This window comes from Rattus norvegicus, chromosome 7, assembly GCF_021556685.1.
Source record: "Rattus norvegicus strain SHRSP/BbbUtx chromosome 7, alternate assembly SHRSP_T2T, whole genome shotgun sequence".
Classification (NCBI taxonomy): Eukaryota; Metazoa; Chordata; class Mammalia; order Rodentia; family Muridae; genus Rattus; species Rattus norvegicus.
The window spans coordinates 23,209,258-23,228,778 of NC_141540.1; the positions used below are offsets into that span (position 1 = coordinate 23,209,258).

General features: G+C 42.1%; 2 long non-coding RNA genes across 4 annotated transcripts in view; one reads left to right on the forward strand and one right to left on the reverse strand.

Moving 5' to 3' along the window:
- The window catches only part of LOC148004526 (uncharacterized), a 103,020-nt gene that overhangs the window by 42,900 nt on the left and 40,599 nt on the right, over positions 1-19,521 (forward strand). The window lies entirely within an intron of this gene.
- LOC148004527 (uncharacterized) lies at positions 12,875-18,861 on the reverse strand. 2 transcript variants are annotated; one of them, XR_015624508.1, is made up of 4 exons: positions 18,008-18,861; positions 17,734-17,900; positions 13,544-13,718; positions 12,875-13,381 (listed from the first exon to the last, which is right to left on the reverse strand). It is a non-coding gene; the product is annotated as an uncharacterized LOC148004527 (long non-coding RNA). The 2 variants fall into 2 exon arrangements; XR_015624507.1 differs by having other exon boundaries at positions 17,734-17,936.

The following is a 19,521-nucleotide window of genomic DNA, read 5'->3' on the forward strand; positions in this document are numbered from 1 at the left end:
CCACTGTTTTGCTGCGTTTTGTTTCATGTATGCAGTAGAATGCTCAATCTTGTTTTAGGTTTCAGTCTGTTAGTCTGTGTCTATTTTTATTCGTGATTTGACATTGAGAGATGTTAAGGACCAATGATGGTTAGTTGCTATTATTTTGATGTTGATGTTGGGGGTGTTAGTGTGTGTATGTAATTCTCTTCTCTTCTCTTCTCTTCTCTTCTCTTCTCTTCTCTTCTCTTCTCTGTCTCTCTGTCTCTCTGTCTCTCTGTCTCTCTCTCTCTCTCTTTTTCTCTCTGTGTGTGTCTGAGTGTTTGCTTGTGTGTGTGTGTGTCTCTGTGTGTGTGATAATTAATCTCTTGTATTTTCTCAGGTGTAGTTATCCTTGTGTGTTGGAGTTTTACTTCTAGTACACTCTTTACGACTGGAATAGTAGAAAGATATTGTTCAAAATTTGTTTTGTCATGGAATTTCTTGGTTTCTATATCTATGATGATTGAGTGTTTTGCTGAGTATTGTATTTTGGGGTGGCGCCTGCCTTCTCTTAGGATCAGCAAGAAATATGTCCCGAATTTTTATCTTTTAGAGTCTCTTTGGAGAAGTCAAGTGTAATTCTGATACTGTTATTGCCTACTTCTCCTTGGTCCTTTGCAGCTTTGAGTACTCTTCCTTTGTTCTATCCATTTTTGATTATTATGTGGTGGAAGGACTTTCCTTTCTGGTACAATTTCTTCCTTTAGTTTGGGAATGTTTTTTCTAGGATTTTGTTAAAGATATCTTCTGGCAGTTGGTACCGAGAATCTTCATCTCTTCTACTCCTATGATTCTTTGTTTGATCTTTCCAAAGTGTCCCAAAGTTCCTGGATGTTTTGAGCTAGGAACTTTTTTTTTTACATTTATGTATGTATGTATGTATGTATGTATGTATGTATGTATGTATGTATGTATGTATACATCATACAGCTTCCTGCCTGCATGTATGCCTGCAGGCCAGAAGAGGGCACCAGACCTGATTATAGATGGTTGTGAGCCACCAAGTTGTTTGCTGGGAATTGAACTCAGGACCTCTGGAAGAGCAGATAGTGCTCTTAACTTCTGAGCCATCTCTCCAGCCCCAGATCTAGGAACTTTTTACATTTTGTGTTTTCCTTTACTAATCTATCATTTCTTTAGTATTTTGTATGCCTGCGGTTCTCTATTGCATCTCTTGTATTCTGTTGCTTTTGCTTGTATCTGTACGTCCACTTCTCTTTTCTAGGTTTTCTGTCTCCAGGGTTGTCTCCATTCCTATTTTCCTTACTGCTTCTATTTCCATTTTTAGGTCCTGGACCTTTTTATTCATTTCCTTTCCCTATTTATATATTCCTGTATTTTTAAGGGATTTATTTGTTTTCTCTTTATAGGCTTACACCTCTTTTTGCTTTCCTATATTTTTTAAAGGAATTCTTTTTTCTCCATTAAAGGCCTCTATCGTCTTCATGACATGGGGTTTATGGTTATAGTCTTGCTCTTCAGGGGTGTTAGGATATTCAGGGCTTGATGAAGTAGGAGAATTGTGTTCCAGTGGTGGCATATTGCAGTGGCTTCTGTGGATTATTTTCCTGAACTTGCCTGTTTCTCTCTGTTTGTCTGTGTTGGTGGCTGAACTTGGTGTCTTGGGTTGGAGCAGACCTCCTGGTATGCATAGGAAACTGTGGACTGGGACTTTGTGTACTGCTGTATAGCTGCAGGTGCAGAGGTTAGAGGTCATTCACTGGGAATCAGTTCCCTCCTTTTGTCTGAGACCTGGGAATTGAAGTCATGTCTTCAGGCTTTGTAAGAAGTGAATGTCTTTGTGTGAAGAACCATCTCATTAATCCAAGTATTTTAGGGTTTGGCGATGTTGTTTTCTGGTACTGGGAACTGAATTTACGGCCTCATATATATTAAGCAAGCCGCCTACCACCAGTCTATGTTCCTAGCTCTATATCCTTTATATTCCTTTGAGTTTGCATAATAAATCTATAAGAAGTGCAACCACAAGTCAAACTCCAAAAATTCTGGACAAATTAAAAAAAAAAAGAAAAAGAAAAAGAAGAAAAGGTTTATTTTTCTTACAATGCAAGTTAGAAAATATAAAAACTGTCCCCACACTATACTTATTAAGTATTGCCTCCTTTGTGTGTGTGTGTCAGGAGAGCAGTGTGAGCATCACAGAACATAGCCCTCAGACTGCCAGGCCAACAGTGTTCCCCAACCTTCATAGGGCAGCACTGACTACTTCCATTCCTGTTAGGAGCTTCTTTCATTGTCTACCCTCCTACTCCCTCTTAAAGTTCATCCCAACCGTTATCTAAAACTGTGGTGAGTCATATTGTGTATCTATGCAGGGGAATGATGTCACCAGGGACTGAATGTGTCTCGTTGAATCCTCTGAGGTTGAACTTAGCACATGAAAACGCTGGAAGAGAGTACATGCTTGGGCTGCATGCCCCTGTACTCATGTACTCAGTCTTCTTCCTTGTATCCAGAAAATCTTTCTCTTTCAATAGGACCCTTGTCTACCTCTTTCTTCTCCATGAAATTGCAGGGTTTCATGCATCATTGTAGTGTGGAATAAGAGTATTGACATAATTTTCCCAATGGATATTATCAGAATAGATGGACAATTATGCAAGACACTGTTCAATAGCAAGTAGATCTACAGAAATGATGCTTCCTCTCGGGAAAATAAAATTTATGCTTTTTTCAATGGTCTGTTTTGGTGCTATTGTATACCAGATAACATTCTAAGCAGTTTTTCTCAACTTCACTTTTAATAAACAAAACCTCCTTGTTAAATTATTTTTTTCCTTTTTCTTTTTTTCTTTATTAACTTGAGCATTTCTTATTTACATTTCAATTGTTATTCCCTTTCCTGGTTTCTGGGCCAACATCCCCCTAACCCCTCCCACTCCCCTTCTATTTGAGTATTCCCCTCCCCATCCTCCCCCCATTTCTGCCCTCCCCCAATAAACACGTTCACTGGGGGTTCAGTCTTAGCAGTACCAAGGGCTTCCCCTTCCACTGTTGCTCTTACTAGGCAATTCCTTGCTACCTATGAGGTTGGAGCCCAGGGTCAGTCCCTGTAAAGTCTTTGGGTAGTGGCTTAGTCCTTGGAAGCTCTGGTTGGTTGGCATTGTTGTTCATATGGGGTCTCGAGCCCCTTCAAGCTCTTCCAGTCCTTTCTCTGATTCCTTCAGCGGGGGTCCTGTTCTCAGTTCAGTGTTTTGCTGCTGGCATTCACCTATGTATTTGCTGTGTTATGGGTCTATCTCTTAGGAGAGATCTACATCCGGTTCCTGTCAGCCTGCACTTCTTTGCTTGATCCATCTTGTCTAATTGGGTGGCTGAAGCAGAAAGATAAATCTACTTATTTCCCCTTTCCTTCAGTCTGGGACCCTGTTCCATGAAATGGTGCCTTTGAATTCTATCTAGATGTTTCTATTTCAGGCAAACACTTTTGAATGCAAATTCGCGAATATGTTCAGAGGTCAGTCTCTGACTCAGTTACTTTAACATTGTTATAATATGGCACTTGACCTCGGCAATTTAAAGCATAAAGAGTTTCTTTGTGGCTAATAGTTTTGGAGAGTAGTACCTGACCATCTTGTCAGGGTGTATGGCTACTGGAAGACAGTTGTGGCATGTGAACAGTAGCTAACAAATTATTTCTTGAAGCACAAGCTAACTGGGAAAGATTTTGGCTTTAAAAACTTTTCAACTGGCTCCTAATGACACACCTCCTCCAACAAGGCCACCCTTCTGATTTAACTCTAAACAGTTCTACTGCCTGGAGACCAACTATTCAAACATGTGAGCCTTTATGGGCTGTTCTCATTCAAATGACTACAGCTACTATTTTATCCGAAACCTTAGTATAATTAACCATCTTAAATAACTTTTCCCAAATGACCCAGATGAGTGTTGGAACTAGAATTTCTGTTTAGATCATGAATGAACCTGTCTTACTAACCAGTACAAAATACCTGCAGTATTTATCCATGTAGTATATTGGATTATATCAAAATAGTGGTTACAATATCTTGTGACTAAGCTGTCTCTTTATAATCTAGAAATGATAGCCAAGCAAGACGAGAAACATGGTAGCTGACATATGACAGGAATGTGCTGTAACCAGATTCCACTCCACATACTTTGATCTTAAAGGATAGGAGAGTTGGAGAATTTCATTAAAATGACAAAGAAAATTCTGTCTGCCTATATGGAGATTTCCTTCATTCTTTTTTCCCCCCAGAAATGTGTCCAGCTCTCTTAGTTGACTCTCATTTTTAGTCTACCATTATATGATACCACGGAATGTCAAATAGTCTTGTTATCCCTCAAAATGTCTCAGTGAGGGTCCTCAGCATATGAATAGGGTCACCAAAGCTTAGAACTATCAGTAACTTTTTATGATTATGTAGCTAATAGGCGTTAGAATCCAAATGATTACTGAAGGGATCTTAGAGAAAACATATTTCAAAAGAGAGTCCCTTGGAAAGGCTTACAAGGATGAGTGTCATAAATATGGATGTGCATGATTAAATATATGTCATACCTTTTCTTTTCCAAAGATACTTCTCATGACTGCTTTAATTGGATGTACCAGAGCTGTGAAGCAAATGGAAAATTTCCTTCTGTGAACTCTGGGTATTCTCCCCCTAAAATATACCACCCAGACAGGATGATATCGACCAGATTACACAGGTCCACAGAGAAAGCTTGACATGCTCACTTTGAGTGAATCACCTTCCTCTGGATGGCAGAATCAGGCAGGATCAAATCCAATAAGCATTGAAAGTCAAGAAAGAATGCTGATTTGTGTAATGAGGTCAGACAGGTTCAATGCCTAGGGCAACTTGGATCTGTTTCTCTTTTAATTAACCTTGAGACTTTGTCTTATATTATAATGTTAGTGAATTAACAAAAATGCAGGAAGTAGGAAACAATAATAACATGGGGGGGGAATATATCTCATAGTAGAGCTTACATGATTGTCTTCATTTACCCTGTCTTAAGGACTATAACAAAAATGCCATTGTCTTCCAAGTATAGCCAGTGTCCCTGCATGATGTCAATCATGCAATCATTTTTCAGGCAGATGAGCTCAAGAACTTGATTCATGGCTTCAAATGTGGCTCTGTGGATGCAATTCTCTCTCATAAAAGCTAGCATTTCTGTAGGAAAATGTTTTCTTTTGTTTATCGGTATTCATTTTGTTTTTAAGTATAAATTGCTTTGCTAGTTAATAGGTTTATAGATCTCCTTGGTCCCTAAATATTTTGAATTGTTTATCTTACTAGTTCCTGCCAGTCATATCGGCATCTTCAGCAACTTGGACAGGCTCCACCAGCCTTAAGAAAGTTTCCTTTTTCCCCTTTAGTGAAAATTGTAAAGATCTGTTTCTTCAAGATATGAAAACAGGGACTGGAGAGGTGGACAATTGGCTGAGAGCACTGACTGCTCTTCCAGAGTTCCCTAGTTCAATTGCCAGAAACCACATTGAGGCTCACAACCATCTGTTACGGAACCCGACACCTTATTCTGTTATGTCTTAAAACGTCAGCGTACATTGTTCTTTCATGAAACACTATATATATATATATATATATATATATATATATATATATATATATATATATATGTTTTTGTAAAAAAAAAGTAAAGAAACATCTTGTCTCAAGACATATATGCATGTGTGCTCCCCTCACATCAACTTAACAGTCAAAAATTCTTAAACAGCGTACCAGAAGTCACCCAAGAACAGGCCACAGAACAGAGTCAGGAACCTCCCGTATAAACAAGAACTTCCCTAGAGTCACAACATAGTTTTAGAGATTTAGGACTTGTTCCCGTCACGCCACATAATTTCCATGAACTTTTCCCATACAGTAACAAGATATGTGGACTTCTTCCCATGTGGGTATCCAATAAACAGAACTGCTTCTCCTGCTGATTCATTATATCCAATGTTTCTCATGTGGATTCCAATAACAAGGATAATTCCTATACGGGTAGATGTTCATCTACAACATGCAGGAATTTTTGGTATGTGGATTTGTGATATCTAGGAGTATCACACACACACATACACACACATCATATAAACAACTTCTTAATATTCATGTAGCAATCACCAAAGACTGCTTCTTATGTGGGTCCCTGATATGCAGGAATTCTTTCCATGTGGGAATATAATATCCAGTGCCTCTTACCATGAAGGTATATTATTTCCAGGACTTCTTTCACTGTGGGTGAATGAGATCCAAGACTTAATTTCATGCAAGTAAACTGTATACAGGACTTTATTATTATTTTGGGTTTGAAGTAAACAGGATTGTGCCCCACTTTTTTGATGATATCTGTTGCTTCCTTCAATAAAAGTACCATATCCAGGATTGTTTTTTTACATATGTGCATAATATGCATGGCTTTTCCTATGTAGGACTATGATATCCAGAGTTTTTATCCATATACGTTCCAAATTTCCAAGACCTCTTTTCCTTCCATTGCAGGTACATGATACATAGTATTGCATGAATTCTTCCCATGCACTCCTTACCATGCATGTACCAATATTGAGGAATGATTCTCACACAGTAACATGATATCGGCAATTACTTCCCATGTGAGTGCATAAATTTGAGGACAGCTTGCCTTAACAGTCCAACATATCCAAAGCTGGTTCTTATGAACGTATATGATATCCATGACTGTTTCCAATGCTTATACATGACATATAGATCTTTGTCCTATGCAGTTGTGTAACATCCTGGACTTCTGACCATACACATACACTCTAAGCTCTCAGAGGCCAGCCCTGATGATGACCAGGTCCCACAGAGGAGGTAGGGAGTCAGAGAGAAAGAAGTGAGTCAGTCATGGTGGTTTGGAGGAATCATGCAGCCTGACTGATTGGCGGTCTGGTTGCTTCTTTATTTATAGAGAACTCAGTAGGCAAGGATAGATTCAGGTTCCAAAACATAGAAAATATCATTTTTGTCCCCAAACACGTTTTATCTCTTTTGGCCAGAAGTTTAGGCAACATTCATAAATCATGACAGAACAGAATTATCTTTTACAATTATCATCCCTCCTTAACCCCAGAACCCAACAGTTAGGATATTGTGGATTCCAGAGCACTGGACAGAACAGCATCGATGCCGGCCTGGGTATCATGTCCTGAGCAGTGGAGCAGGGTACTGATTGTCATTAGGCCCAAGAAAAACTTCGAGGCAAAGCTAATGCAATTATTATTCAATTTCCAACATAGTACGATGTTTATATTTATTTATTTGTAGAATTTATTCATATGTACAATCTTGTTCTTGGGCATAGGACACCACTTCATGAGAAAACTTTTCTAAGAAATGGAGGTCTTGACACCTCAGTATCCTATCATTTTTTTCAAACCATCCTCTGTTCGTCAGAAGAAGCTGGAGATGACTCCAGGCCATCTAACTTTCTTGCTGTATCTTTTCCTGCAGAGTCTTGGTATATGTGGCCACCAATCTTCTATGCCACATGAGTGCCTGAGGGTATAGTAGGGAGAGGCTTTTGCCTGTTCTGCTGCTAAATTTTTAGTCCACTGAATCTTGTTCACCTTTTTAAGTTTAGTTTGCTCTGATTCCCTTGTTGTTGAGTAAGTACAGGGGAAATGTTCCAAGAATATCTATGAGCCAGAGACCCACTACGTGATCTCTGATGTCTTTGAGTTACAGCCTTCAGAGGGCAAGGATATCTTTCCAGTAGGGCCAGAAAGGCTAGCTCCCTAAAAACAGTAGTAATATGCTCAGGACTGTTGTGGGAAATCTTAGAAACAACTGAGATGTCCCTCAACAGAGGAATGGATACAGAAAATGCAGTACATTTACACAATGGAGTTCTATTCAGCTATTAAAAACAATGACAATGAAAGTTGCAGGCAAATGGAAGGAACCAGAAAATATCATCCTATGTGAGGTAAACCAGTCACAAAAGATCACATGTGTGTTCAGTAAGTGGATATTAGGAGAAAAAGCTTGGAATACCAAAGATACAGCTACCAGACCATGTGAAGCTCAAAAGGAAGGGGGATTAATGTATGGATTCTTCATTCCTACATAGAAGGGGTAACAAAATAATCACAGGAGGTAGAGAGAGGTATGCACTTCAGAGCGAGAGGGAGGGGGTGGGGAAAAGGGGAGCAGGATCAGGTGTGAAAAGCGACAGGGAGACATACAGAGGATCAGAAAATTACAAGAATGTGTGCAGCAACGCGGAGTGGGGAACTAGGGTAGCCACCAGAAAGTTGAGATTCTAGCAAAGCAAGAGGCTCCCAGGACACATGGGGATCACATTAGTTGAAATACCCAACAGTGGGTTGCAAGATCCTGTAGAGAGCATATCCAGAGTTTAGGCATGGTTTGCGCCTCAGGCATGGGGCCACCCACTCATCTCAAAAATATTAACATGGAATTAATTGTTCCTATCTGAAGGAAATGCAGGGAGAAAGAATGGATCAGAGCCCTGTGTTCCTTAAGTACATTGCAGGGATCCCTGCCCCTAGTTGAGAACACTGTCCTGTATCAAGGTTGAACTGCAGATACATGCCACAGAGCTATTCCACCTAAGTCTGGGGTACTCATCCAATGGGTTCACAGGAGCTCCATACTGAAGTATGCACATGGAGTCAATTATGAGAAGGAGTGACTCAAGGGCTGCTGATGTCCAAATGCCTGACCCAGCTCTGGCTTCACCTTAGAAAATCTGTATTTCTGGAGCCTCAGGTAACCAGATATTAGCCATGCTGGTCATTGTTTTGGCTCATAGGCATCTCCAATGGCTAGGACTATGTATCGCCTCTCTCTTCAACTACCTACTGTTCATTAGTCTGAAATGAGATGATAAACTCAACAGCAAAGGACACTGAAGTACCTATAGGCTTTGACTCAATGAATAAATGTCAGCCTGTTTGATCCATGAAAGCAAGAGCTTCTAGTTCTACATCTTCCTTTCCTTTGCTCCTTAAGACGTCATGACCAAGGCAAGAAATTTGTAAAAGATAGTGTGTGATTCAGACTCACGTTTACAGAACTAGTACATTGTGGTACAGCAAAGGAACAGTTGAGAGCTCTCTGGGCCACAAGCTGGAGGCAGATTGGAAATCACTGGGAATGACTTGGGCTTTTGAAATCTATAAAACGAACCCTAGGGACACAGCTCTTCCCCAAGAAGCACTGCCTTATCCTTCTGAAACAGGTTTACCCACTAGGAACCCAATACTGAATCACATGGTTCTATGGGCACCAAACCCCTAAAGAGATCCTTAGCATCATCAGAAGGAAGGAAAAGGCCCTGATGCAAAAGTCTAGACCAACACTGTGGAGATGTGCTGAGGGCACTGTCCATTTCATGTTCACATGGAGCATTTTTGCAGAAGTTATAAGGGAAAAGGAACACCATGTATATAAGTCTGTAGTCTGGGTTGGGGTTTCATCCCTATTGTCCAGGGAGCTGTTTTTTGCATCCAAAGGACTCCTATGTACCAGTCTTGGTTTAATTTCTAGTCTATGTGTCAGGATTTTCCCTGGACCTGTCAGCAGAGGCCAAGGAAAGTACTCAACCTCGCTGCATGGCCAGCCTCTTCAGAAGGACAAACCTCAGGAGTAATCATAGCTCCCTGGGCTTTACATTTTAACATTAGCCTGTCCTGGCCTTGCAGGGACCTGACAGGCATAATCCTACCACCCTGGAAACACAGAGGAGCATCAGTACAACATTTGTCTCGATATTACTGTTCTCCAAAAGTAAGAGCATCCAAATTTAATGTTCACATTCCACGTCGTGATGACATCTGTATTTTATTTTAATCTTTGAATTCTCCTCCTGGGAAAAGATTCTTGCCACATCTGTGAAGAAAATAACCATAAAGTATCTGAACAGAACCTAACATCAAATAATGCCCCCAAATAAAGCCCAAACCACTTATTAAATGCAGGAAACAGTGGACACTTACTAGAGCAGTAAGGAGTGGACCAGTTCTGAGAGGGGAAGACAAGAGATATAGTGGCCAAAATCAGTAGGCATAGTGTCTAATGTTTATGACCCAAGGTTAGAGTGAGGAATGGATGGAGACCCACAAAACAGTGTCAGGAAAATAAACAGACCAAGGGTAAGAGAAAGCAAATAAGACACATTGCATGCACAAGTGCATTCACAGAAGCTTGCACACACACACACACACACACACACACACACACACACACGAGAGAGAGAGAGGGAGAGAGAGAGTGAGTCTGTGTGTGTGTGTGTGTGTGTGTGTGTGTGTGTGTGTGTGTGTGTAAACAGGACATTAATGAGGTGTCATTCTGCCTGGTTCCTTTTCTGAGCTATAGTGAACAGTGCAACAATGATGCTGCATGTCTGAGTATCCCTGCATCACATCGATGGATCAGACAGCTGTCCTATTTTACTCGTTCTGAGGGACAAAATGGCTGGCAGCCAGTGGGGTGGCCCCAGTTCCACTTCCCACTATCAGTGTGTAAGCAACCATGATTCTCCCTGTCCCACCCATCGTTTGTTGACCTTGGTTTCCTTGTTACCTGTCATGGTGGACAGGGCACAGGTCACATAAAGCACTTTAAATTCCTCTTCCAGGATGATGAGGATGGGGAACACTTGTTTAAGTATCTACCTTTGAGGGTCTTCTTTGGAGGACCATGTCTTTAGTTTTCTAGCCCCTGTATTCATTTGATGACAGGGTTGGTGTGTGTGTGTGTGTGTGTGTGTGTGTGTGTGTGTGTGTGTGTGTGTGTGCATGTGTGTGTGTGTGTGTCCACATGCGCACTCACGTGTGTAGTTTTATGTGGGTCAGTGGTGTCTGCCACAAGACAGAAGAGCTGGCACGGATGAAATAGGTTTAAAAAATTCCAGGAATTCTCCTAATTGAAAAGTGTAGGCATTAGTTACAACTCAGGCCTACTGGTCTCAGAACAAGTGACATGACATTTCACCAGGATGATGATGTCACTTAGGACAACACCTGAGATCCTCCCCCCTGCAAATGAAGCATCCTAACTTCTCAGATTGAGCCAAAGGGCAGCCTTCTTCCCTGGATCTCACCTCACCTCACCCCATGATGTTTTGAAGTTCCCTGTTCACAAGGAAAAAGGTCCATGAGTTATTTCACCGAGAATCGTGAGAGCATCCATTTACTGGGCTGCAATTCACCCAGGAAGAGTTTTCTCTTAGGAAGTGTTCCTTACTGGATCTTGGTACCATCCAGCAGTCTGGGTTTGAGGTTTCACTGCAGGTTCTTAGCATGCTACCGAAGATTCTGTTGGCTATTAATTGCACACTATATCCTGCCCCTGACTTAGTGACCCTGGCTCTGGTCCTGGGGTTCCATATAATGTGTAAAACACTCACTGGACAAGCACTGTCAAGTCAGGGGCCAACCTCCTCGCCTATGTCAGCTTTGATAGACTTTTCTTTGTGGTGTAACCCATGTGTGTCCTCTTGAGCAGCTCTCAGGTCAGTCTTAAGTGCATCTCAGGGTGTGAACTCAGGATGCAGTCTTAGGGTGACTTTGAGGTCCATGCTCAGCACCCTGGTGCTCTTCACCACCACAGAGGAAGGGACTGACCAGGAAATAGGCAGCAGAAGGGTTGAGTAAGAGGCCTGGCTTAGATGAATCCCAGAGTATCATTCTTGATAAGACTCCCGGACTGACAGGTTTATTTTGGCTTCTAGGAGCAGGAAATTCAAGGTTAAATATTTCCCTGATACACTATGGGAATGGTCAGAAGTCCAGGCCTAGGGATCTGATCTCCTGTCCCTAGTCCAGCACATAGGTAGGAGGAGAATACATTCTTGCATGCCCTGTCTTTAACGTGAACAAAGACCATGTGATTTCGGGAACCAAGGCAGTTGCCTCATGATGCTTGTGACTTGCAAGAGAAAGAAGCAACTAGAGCCAAGGTACAGATGGAGGCTGAGGCAGGCCCTGCTTTGGTTCTGCTTCAGTCAGAGCAAGAAAGCCCATCAGTCCAGCTGTGTGGCTACATAGGTCATGATACCTGGCACTTGATCTCAGTGTGTGTCCTACACTTCTGCTAGCTTGTCAGCCATCCTGTGTGGTACTCAACCAATCCTGTATATTCCAGAGACTTCCCCTATGCCCTTGGTGTGCCAGTTCCTATAAGGACAAGCTATCTTGTGGCTGTTCTGTTGTGGTGCAAGATGTCATGTAAAGGACTTTCCTCTTGCGAGAATTGAATCATCTGGTCCCGGTCATATTCCTGATCTGAATCCTCCATACAGAGGCAGATGTGCTCTTTCAGACTGGTAGCTGACACCTAGCCTGCTTTGGGCCATGAATTCAATCACACACTCCCTCCTGTGTTCCTCTTCCTTTCATTCTAGATGTAGAGTGTGGTGTGATGTCAGTATCTCCTAGAACCACCCATGACACCACCCTAGGGCCACTGTACTGCTCTGCTGCCCTGCACTAGTATCCTACTAATGGTGACATCCTATGGAGTTTGACAGAGAGCATGGCAGTCACAGCACTATGGGTCATGGAGGCCATGATATGTCAATAAGAGTCTCCAATGGTCATTTCAGTGAATGGCAGCTCCCAAATTCTAACGGTGGAATCCCTGAATGATTCCACGTAGGTGTAGTGTTGCTGAGTCCTGGACCTTTAAATAAATCTGTAAGATTCTCATGTCAGACACCTTGTCCTTGTATTAATTTCTGAGTGTTATCTGTACTGCTTTGAGCTGTGGGTTTCTGAATTTGTAGGGGAGAATCTTGAAAATATCAGTCCCTGACCCTTGTTCCCAGTCAAACAAGTTTTAAAAGGGCCAATAACCACACAGGACAGAACTTCAGTTTTAATGGTAACTGTGAGTCCAGTCTATTTCTAGCCCCTTAAAGGGGTAAAAATCTTTCTTGGACTATATGTCAAGTGAGATAGCATAAGGACCCAACACTTCCAAAATCAGGACTTGCAAAGTTATACAAAGGAATGTATGAAAAAAGGCCTGTGGATACCTGGGCACAAGATTCGTGAATCTGCTATCCACAGACACAAGTTTCACAATCATAGTCCTAGTTGCAATAGCATCAGCCACAGGCTTCTCCTGTGGAGTGGGGCCTTCTTCATCATCTAGGCTTCAGACATAACCTTTGACCTGAGTCTGTCAGACCCTCTGTAGGCTGGAATGTCCAAGGAGACTTTGGTCCTTGCACCTTTATCCCGTGCACAAATGCTTTCAAATATTTCTTAAAGATGTGACTTGGCCTTAGATTGGCCAGGCTTCTTGGATGTAGTCCATCTTCTAGGCCTGGGCTCATCAGGTAGAACAATCTCTTCAGTATCAAGAAGCTGAATGTGGAGAACAAAAGGAAGGAGATTGTGTAAATGGAGGGAATATTTTTTCAGAAGATATGTTCCCAGCTCTTTCCCAATAATTTTTGAACATACCAGACATTCTAGCACTCTACCAATGAATAAGAAAACCCTCATTGCCATTCCTGTCCCTCTAACCTGATGTCTGAAGGATCAGAAGCTCTGAAATGTTAGCCAAGGGGATATGCAAGAGCTGAAGGAGTCAGACAGGGAGCTTGTGTGTGCTCTATCCACTGTGTCAGCAGCAGCCTTCTTTTTTTGTGGAAAGAGTTGATTTCTGCCATGCTGCCTGTCCAGAGGCTTTCTAGATATCCTGTAGAAAATGTCAGGGTCAAGCACTCAGTAATTCTGTTGTTGGTTGCCCAATTTTATTCTGCATGGCCCATACTAGGGAACAACATGACATCTCCAGGTCTTTGTTCTCTTCCCTACAATGGGGTAAAAACTGGAAACAACCTGTCAGGGGTGTCCTCAAGTATACATCAAATGCCCGGTCACTTGTGGACAGACCATGACTGGGGATCAAGTTTTACAAAACTTTGAGAATGGGTGAGCACAGAGAACATGAAGATCCTGGGTACTGAGGGAGAGAGACACAACTACACCTTCAGGGACCTACGCCGAGTTATAGAAAGCATCACCTGTGCTATCAATGTACAGAAGACAAGCAAGGAGACCCACTGCACATCCTGCAGTGATATGACCAAGATTCCCCCTGGAGACTCAAAAGCTCAAGGTCTGCGACACAAATATAAACACAACCAGCGGTGAAGATGATGGACAAAGGGTTCCTTCTCCATAGCTGAAAAATGTCTAAATGGTACTTCTGAAGAATGCCCAGTCTACTGTGCACAGCCCAACAGTCATACAACAGAGTTTATATTTTAATGTTACTGTGTGCTCTCTATTTCCTGGTCTCATAGGAGCATCATGAAAATGTAGGGACACATTGCAGATATGCCACTGTCCAGAGTTTTCTTCGCAGAGCAGTACCTTGCTAAAGACACAAGCAGAGCCCTAATGACCCAAAAAACTCCAGTATACTTCTTATGCCTTTTGTGCAAATGTGGGGGAGGAGGGTAAAATAAATTTTCTGGGCACTTACTTAACAAACAAAGGGTCTAGATCACCTTATTATACTTGATAAAAGTCGCCTGGAATCTGCTCATCATGAACCAGAAGAGACTCTTTTGTCCAATGACTGACAGATCTCTACTCTCCACCAAGATTGGCTTATGAGGGCCCAAAGATGTCATTGCCATCCAAGGATGATCTACTTTCTGGAAAATGAATTCTCAGAGATGGACGGAAGGTTTATACATGATGATAAATGTTGGGAAGAAGTCTGGAGGGATCACATGACTTGGTAATGCCACAGACAGGGCTCAAAATGGAGGCACACAGTGGTCTACAAAACAGTATCTGTTGAGAATCCTAACTCATCCACCATCCCATAAAGAGAAACTTATCACATACTAGACTGTGCCTTGATCAGAACAAGTTTGGTCCAAGATGAAAACCTGTGAGAGAGTAGTGAGGAGAAAGCCAGCTAAGCATCCAGTTCTCATTGTGCACTGCCACCCACAGTAGAGCAGTGTACACATAAAGCTTGACCAGTGATTCCAGACTGTGGGTACCTGTCCTGCCTCACTCTGCTGAAGTACCTTGAACTCAGGAAAACCCCACAACTCACTCAGCTTCTACTTAGGGCATATGCCAGCCGACCCCTCATTGCAACATCATCCAAATTTTGTAATGTACCAGATTATGGGAAGGCTGGTACTTCAAAAAAAGAACATGACATAGTCTTAGAGACAGCAAGGACACATGACAGATAAGGAGGATAAAACCCTAAAAGATGACAGTTACCAACAATAAAAGGATCATTTATGACATCTAGTAGGACCATCTATCTTTACACAGTTGTGGGAATGCCAAAGGCTTTTAGTAGATTTGTCTTTCAGTACTGCACTATAACTGTATGGACTCTGCCTTGCTATGCCTTAGCCCAGCCTTTTAAAAAGGACTATTTAGGCTCCACACTAACAAATGAGTTCTCCAAATTTTAAGCACCATCTTGAGCATCGCATATTTGAACACATCACTGAGAATTTGAGACTATTTCACAACTTTTTTCTTTGCCCTCGTCAGTCTCATGTCTTCGAGTTTCCTTGACAATTAAGCCCATGAGCACAACATTGCAAGTGGTCTTTTGAACTGCTTCTTGCAAGCTATGTTAAACTGACTGCACATCAGACAATACAAGTGAGAGGGTCTTCACAGCAACCATCTGAGAAAAATGACATAGTCTGCCTGCCTAAAGCAGCAGGGTCATTGCTAAGAACCAGAAGGAGACATCCCCAGGAATCACTGGCCAGATGCGACAGAGCCAATCTTGGGGGTTTGATAACTAGTGGGGTTGGAGCAGTGGTTCAGGAATATAATGGCTTAGAAAAACAGCATTTACTGTTTGTGAATACATCTTGTATGTAGAGTTTTATGTTGATTTTCATTAATGTTCATATGTACCAAACAATAGTAAAAGCATTTAATGGCATTATGAAGAGCACATGGCATTTCAGGATGCAACCTCCAAAAAAAGTGGTAGTACCAAGCCAGATTGAGTCCACCCTTGAGACTGGGAAAGCTTAGAGTACAGCATAGCATTCTGTGAACCCAGAGAGCATGGTTGCAATGTAGCCACAATGTCAGCAAATGGAGGCACAGCAACATTAGAGACCACACTGACCTGTATCCCAGTGGCTGCCTATGTTAAACTCAGAGGATCCTGGGATTTCCAGGGACCAGAAAGAATCAGATATGTGATCCACAATTTCTTCTTGGGACAGAAGAAATTGACAACTCTGCTCACATCTATGGGAGAAGGAGCCCACCTCTCCCCCGAGTTTTAAATAGACAGAAGCCTCTGCTATGAAGAGTATGGGGCATTGCCCCTTTAGAGACATCCCAATGTCATTGCTTCATGTCCCGAGAGGATATGTTGATCACAAAGGTCAGCTTGCAGTCATGGTCTCCCTCTATTTTGGTCTTAATAGCTAAATTCTCTGAGGATCATCATGAGAGGATATGTCACCTCTGCATTCCCTTCAAGTGCCAGCTCATCATCTGGACCTCAGAGAATTGAGAGATGGATTAAGTGCTCTAATTAGTTTGGAGGTGAGATCTGGGCCATGTCCGGAAAGAATGGGGTGTGAGTTACTGTCTTTTGCAATGGATGGAATTGCTGCTTTGGCTCACCTCAAAAGGCCAAGGACATGATGGAGAAGCTGTGAAGACTTACATGGTGGAAGGATATCCTGAGATATCATTCCCTTGTCTACTATACAAGGAAACCATACAGAAGGAAGAAGATGTCCACATGGCTCACAGTAAAGCCTGCTGTGACAGGCCTAGTTGTGAAGTGAAGTGGGCTCATTCTAGAGTTGTTAGGAAACAGGGCATGGCTGACATCTGCCCATGTTACACAAGAACGAAGCCTGCTGTGACAAGTCTAAATGTGCAGTAAAGCAGGCTTACTCTAGAATTGTTAGGACACTGGGCATGACCAAGAACTTTCCCTGTTACACAAAGAGGGTGGTATGAGTTGGAAGATATCGAGACTGTGTCAAAGTGATGGCTGTGAGAATGACTGAAATGGCTGTGTCTGGGGAGGAGACTGTTTTCAAAATAAGCCAGGAGGGAAGGAAAGATCCTGAGTCTGTGGCCTGTCAAGCAGGGACTCAAATGTGGCCCTTTCCTGTGAGACTTGATGAGTTTCACTGTTGTTGGGGCAGTCACTGTCAGGAGAGACCTCAGAAGGGCCTTGGTTTCCCCTTCACACAAGGACACAGTGTATTACTTAACTCAGTCATGGACAGACATGGGTACATTTACCAAGACACAACCAATACCCTGTCCTTCCATATATCAATAATTTAGAATCATTGAGTTATTATTCTAGTCAGTATCTAACTCACACTTGCATCACATAGGATAAAGATGTACAGGGAACATCCCTTAAAACAGTTGTAGGGAGAGTGGTGGCACTTGTCATTTGCAACAATGTTTCCAACCTCACTTGCTTAGGATGTGGTACAATCAAAGAATCTGCTCTAAGTACAGGGACCTCAGACTGCTCGTAACAGTTTCTTTTTACATGAAATAGATACATGTCCTCCATGCCTCCTGAGAACAGAACCCCAGGACATCAGCTATGTGTGGTATGAGAGGCAGAACTGAGCTCCACTTTGTACCCTCTCCTCTCAGAGTTGTTTGGAATCCCAGTATCTCAGCAGCAAAGACTAGGTTTCCTAAGATGATCATCTTACCTTCATCTAATAGATGAGGTCCACAGTGATGGTCAATTCTAATTGCAAGGGGAGACTATGGAAAGACCATAAGAATGGCAATCTCAATCTTGTCCTTCAGATTTGTGGAGAACCTCTGAGAGCCTCATGTCAACAGTCATCCTAACTGTAACACCTTCACTCATCTTCTGGGAGGTAGGAGTATATAGATTTCTTAGTGATGCCTAGAAGACAGAATTGGAAGCGTTATGGTGTTAGCCCTCAGACCCGTTTCTTTCTGTGGACTCCCTTCTACCTTGTTGTCCTCATCTCAGAGGCACATTGATCCTTGAACAGATTGTTGGTTATTTACAGTAGATGGAGGTCCCAGCGAAAAGTCACGTGTTTTTCAAAACATCATTTATCCATCTCAAACTCTCTGTCACAGTCAGAGCTTGGCCTTCACTCTTTTGACACTTGCTCCAACTTCTTCACTGAGTGCAGCACACTAGAATAGGCATGACCTTTGGAGAGATGTGGTATATTAAATGTTAAAGGTGGAGATGGAAGACAGAAAACCCAACATGGGTCAAGATCATGTGAGAAAGTCCCGCCCTTTGCTTTCTGGACTCCCAACTTCTACAGAAGTTGTGAATGATACTAACAAGAAAGGAATGAAAACAAGTCCTGTTCTAAGCTTTAAGTTCCTTCTCACCACTGAGTTAAGATTGGGTTACTGGCTTGGACTTCTCACAGGTAAATAAGAGCACATTGTGTATGGGCTCTGGGTACCTTCGTGTGGGCTTACACATCATAAAGTGTTATAGATGGAATAACTTACCCATAGAAAATTCTGGCAAAATAAATGTAGAAAGAACAGTGGCAAATAACGTACTATGCTAAGAGTCGATATGACTTAACATTAGAGAACTAATCTGGGATATTGAGGATCTCCAAATCTACAACCAAGACAACTCCAGTAGACAGAGAAGATTGTGTTGTTGCGACGGGTATCCAAAGAAGGAGAACAGCACATCTGTGGGCCAATGCCTTGGCTCCTACTCCCGAGTCCAGTCAAGTATTTCTCCAGCATGTACTGGCACAGCCTCAGATCCTTCAGGTTCTTCACCTACAAAAGCTTTTCCAATAATAGGTAGTAGAGTTCAGTTACTAGGTCCTTTATGAGTTTGAGAAAGACCTCACTTGAGTTAAACTTTGACCTTCACAGGCTCTCCAGGAAATATACATGCTACCTGCCTCCACATGCATGGATACACACACACACACACACACACACACACACACACACACACACACACAGAGAGAGAGAGAGAGAGAGAGAAAGAGAGAGAGATAGAGCAAGGGAGAGACAGATTGATAGACAAAGAGGCAGCTAAGCAGTAAGAAAGAGAACAGGAGAGAGTCAGAAACAGATGCCAAGAATGAGAAAAAGACAGAACAAAAGATATAAAATCCAGAGAAGAGATAGAAGAGACACTACAGACAGGATGTAGGGGAGAGTGAATAGGTAAATGAGAAAATATGTAAATAATTTAAAATGCTTTGCAGGGCTACATGTTCTCAGTGCCCACACCATCTGTTTAAATTAGGGTAAAGTATATAAGCATCATACATACGTAGTAGCACTGATTTGGACTTACTCTAAGAAGCACAATCTAGCTGCCATAAATGCCATGAAAGCCCGACAAGTTGCTAACCTTTATTGGTGGGAGGGGCTCCACAACTGTCAAAAGACCTGGCAGAGGAAACAGAAAAAGAAAAAGATCAACCTGAAGGACACCAAGTCTGCTGTGAAATTTTTATCTCTGC